Source organism: Macaca mulatta, chromosome 2 (assembly GCF_049350105.2).
Source record: "Macaca mulatta isolate MMU2019108-1 chromosome 2, T2T-MMU8v2.0, whole genome shotgun sequence".
NCBI lineage: Eukaryota > Metazoa > Chordata > Mammalia > Primates > Cercopithecidae > Macaca > Macaca mulatta.
In genome coordinates, this window is record NC_133407.1 from 125,075,957 (window position 1) to 125,080,144 (window position 4,188).

At 39.4% G+C, this 4,188-nt stretch overlaps 1 pseudogene across 1 annotated transcript; it reads right to left on the reverse strand.

The window, feature by feature from the left end:
* Positions 1-2,191: 2,191 nt before the first annotated feature.
* Positions 2,192-2,709, reverse strand: LOC704054 (small ribosomal subunit protein eS24 pseudogene; annotated as a pseudogene). The gene has a single exon (XR_003727341.2). The product of XR_003727341.2 is annotated as a small ribosomal subunit protein eS24 pseudogene (transcript).
* Positions 2,710-4,188: the final 1,479 nt, after the last annotated feature.

Here is a 4,188-nt window from a genome sequence, read left to right on the forward strand (position 1 = left end):
TTTATCTTCCTTATGATTTTTAATAACATTTTCATTTTTCTAGCTTGATTATAAGAATACAGTATACAATACATATAATATACAAAATATATGTTAATCAACTGTTTATGTTATCAGTAATGCTTCCAGTCAACAGGAGGCTATTAGTAGTTAAGTTCTGGGCAAGTCAAAGTTTTACATGGATTTTTGACTGCCTCTAACCCCATGTTGTATACATATCTTTGTATAGTGTTACTCTGGGTAGTTTAACACACACATGTGTCATAACACCTACCAGTATCATTTTACTTTATTTATTTATTTATTTATTTTTTGAGATGGAGTTTTGCCCTTGTTGCCCAAGCTGTAGCGCAATAGCGCAATATGGGCTCACTGCAACCTCCACCTCCTGGGTTCAAGCGATTCTCCTGCCTCGGCCTCCTGAGTCGCTAGGATTACTGGTGCCTGCCACCACGCCCAGCTAATTTTTGTTATTTTTAGTAGAGACGGGTTTCACCATGTTGGCCAGGCTGGTCTCAAACTCCTGACCTCAGGTAATCCACCCGCCTCGGCCTCCCAAAGTGCTGGAATTACAGGCATGAGCCACCGTGCCTGGCCCATTTTACCTTTTTAAGTATAGAATCCCAATTCCATTTAGGTCCCTTTACTTTCCTTGCTTTTAAATATCATTGCCTGCAGCATCAAATGGTGTTATAATTGTATTTCAATCATTGAATATGATTTATTAAACTGCTGAGGAAAAAGCCTACAGTATATATTTATGTTTCTGCTTTTTCTGTTCTTTCCTTTTCATTCCTGATGCTCCAAGATTTATTTTTTATTATTTCCTTTCTGTTTTAAGAAATTCCTTTAGCCAATCTTTAATAGTAGCTCTACCAGCCACAAAGTTTTTTATTTTTTCTTGTCTGCCACTGTTTTCTTTTTTCTCTTTATTCCTGAACAATAGTTCCACCAGATATAGAATTTGTATGATTGACAGCTGTTTTCTTTCAACACTTTAGAAATAATGTGATACTTCCTTTGGCCCCCTTGGTTTCAGATGAAAAATCTGCTGTTGTTCGAATTGGTGTCCCCTATAAATAATGCACTGTGTCTCTCTGGCTGCTTTCTTTTTTTTTTTTTTTTTTTTTTGAGACGGAGTCTCGCTCTGCCACCCAGGCTGGAGTGCAGTGGCCAGATCTCAGCTCACTGCAAGCTCTGCCTCCCGGGTTTACACCATTCTCCTGCCTCAGCCTCCCAAGTAGCTGGGACTACAGGCGCCCGCCACTTCGTCTGGCTAGTTTTTTGTATTTTTTAGTAGAGACGGGATTTCACTGTGCTAGCCAGGATGGTCTCAATCTCCTGACCTCATGATCCACCTGTCTTGGCCTCCCAAAGTGCTGGGATTACAGGCGTGAGCCACCGTGCCCGGCTGTCTCTGGCTGCTTTCAAGATTTTTCTTCTGTATCTTTAGTTTGCAAATTTAATTATAATGTGTCTTGGCATGAATTTCCTTGGGTTTCTCATGCGTGGGATTTGCTCAGCTTCTTGAATGTGTAAGATTGTGTCTTCTGCCATATTTGGGGAGTTTGCAATCAAATCTCTTCAAATATTCTTTCAGCCCCACTCTCTTTCTTCTCTACTTCTGGGACTCTGATGATACAAATGCTGGATTGTCATATTACTTTCTTCAGGCCCCTGAAGTGCCTTTTTCTTCTATGTGCTCTCTGTTGTTCAGATTGAGTGAATTCTGTTGTTCTGTTCTCAAGTTCACTGATTCATTTTTTTTTTTTTTTCCATAGACACAAGGTCTCACTATGTTGCCCACGCTGGTCTTGAACTCCTGGCCTCAAGTGATCCTCCTATCTAAACCTCCCAAAGCACTGGGATTGCAGGTGTGAGCCACCACACCTGACCTCAAGTTCACTGATTCTATCTTCTCTCATCTCCATACTACTATAGACCCCATCAAGCAAGTTTTTAAAATTTTTATTATATTTTTCAGTTCTATGATTCCCATTTTCTTCTTTTTTAATCTACTTCTTTTTGACATTTTCTATTTTTTCACTATCATTTGTTTCAAGAGAATTTGTAATTGATTGTTGAAAAATTTTTATGATGGATGCTTTAGAATCTTATTTATCTCAATGTTCGTGTCAGTTGATTGTTTCTTATTAAATTGTGATTTTCTTGGTTCTTGGTTTTTAGAGTGATTTTTTTTTTCACATGAAAGTTTTTAGTTTATTAATCTGCTCGTGAAAAATCCAAAATGGACACAGGTAGCCTTTACTGCAGCACCTTTACTCTTTCGGCTGTGATCCAATCTCCAGCTCACTTTTTGCCAGCACCAACATTGGCCTTTGCAGTCCCCCTGACATTCTTCATTCTGTTCTTGCGTTCCTTTCGTTGCTTTCTTGAGGTCTTTTTCTTCTCATACAGGCCATGTCTTGCACGTCTATGTTTGGGTTCATTTTTCTTTGCATAATCCAGGGAGTCATAAATCACGCCAAAGCCAGTTGTCTTGCCACCACCAAAATGAGTTCTGAATCCAAATACAAAGATGACATCCGGTGTGGTCTTGTACATTTTGGCTAGTTTTTCCCGAATTTCTGTCTTAGGCACTGTTGCCTTCCCGGGGTGAAGGACATCAATGACCATTTGTTTCCTCTGAAGTAGTCGGTTGGTCATGAACTTTCTAGTGCGGATAGTTACGGTGTCGTTCATGATGGCGGCCTATCCTAGAGTGATTTTTAACTGTATTCTGTACATTTTTCTATTTAATTAGGAAACTCTGGGTCCTATGTTAATCTTTTATTTTGGGAGTCACCGTGTTTAGGTTTAGTATGTAAGTCTTGGCCCACTTTTGTGGAGTGTGGTTTCAATGGGAGTATAATTTTCAGAGAGTTTGGGGTGTTATTTTGATGTATTTGGTTTATCTGATGCCTCTGGTGCTGCTGAAGGGACAGATTAGTTTTATTCAGACCAGGCCACCAGATGTCTCTTGGTGAGACAGGGATGAGGTGCAATTTACCTACTGTTGTCCCCAGCTGCCGTGGCGTCTCTGGATGAGGAAGGAGAGTTTTGCGCTCGTGGGAATGAAGAAGTTTCCTAGACCAGGCAATGTGTTATAGTTGGGGCTCTCTTGTAAGTTCCATATGCCTACCTTGGTATCTCTTGGCAGAAATAAATAGTCTCAGGCCTGGCAGGAAAAAAGAGACATCCAGATTGAGTTTGTGGGGGTTCGTTTGTTTGTTTCGTTTTGTTTTTGATGGAGTTTCGCACTTGTTGCCCAGGCTGGAGTGCAGTGGTATGATCTTGGCTCACTGCAACCTCCACCTCCCAGGTTCAAGCAATTCTCTTGCCTCAGCCTCCCAAGTAGCTTCAACTACAGGCGCCCACCACCATTCCCAGCTAATTTTTGTGTTTTTAATATAGACAGGGTTTCACCATGTTGGCCAGACTGGTCTTGAACTCCTGACCTCAGGTGATCTGCTCACCTCACAAATTGAGTTTTGAATCTTAAATCAATCTTGTATTCATAGAAGCTGGATGTGATTTGCTAATTTTATGCTAAGGATTTGGCATCAATGTTCCTGAGTGATACTTATCTGTGACCTTCTCTTTTGTAATGTCTTTCCTGGGTTTGAGGGTTAAGGTTATGCTTGCCTCATAAAATGAGTGGGGAAGTATTCTCTCCTCTTTTTCCTGTTAAAGATTGTGTAATAGAGGTTTTACATCTTCCTTGGATGTTTGATAGAATTCACCAGTAAAACCACCTGGACCTGGAGGATGTTTTATTTGTAGAAAGGTTTTCGATAATGTATTTAATTTCTCTAATAGCTATATGGCTATTGAGATTTTCTGTTTCATCCTGCTCAGTTTAAAGAAGTTGTGTTTTTCAGAAAATGTGTTGGTTTCATCTAGCTTGTTGAATCTATTGGCATAAAATTGTTCATAATAGTATATTATTCTTTAAAGCCTATAAGATCTGTAACAAGAACATCTAATCCTTGGTATTGGTGATTTGTATTTAATTTTTCCCTTGATCATTCTAGCTAGGGGTTTGTTAATTTTGTTGATTGTTTCAAAGAATCAACTTTTTGACTGGTTAATTTTCCTTATTGTTCATGTGAGATTTTTTTCATTGATCTGCTCTTTGTTATTTTCTTCCTCCTCCTTATTTGGGTTTACTCTGTTCCTCTTATTCTA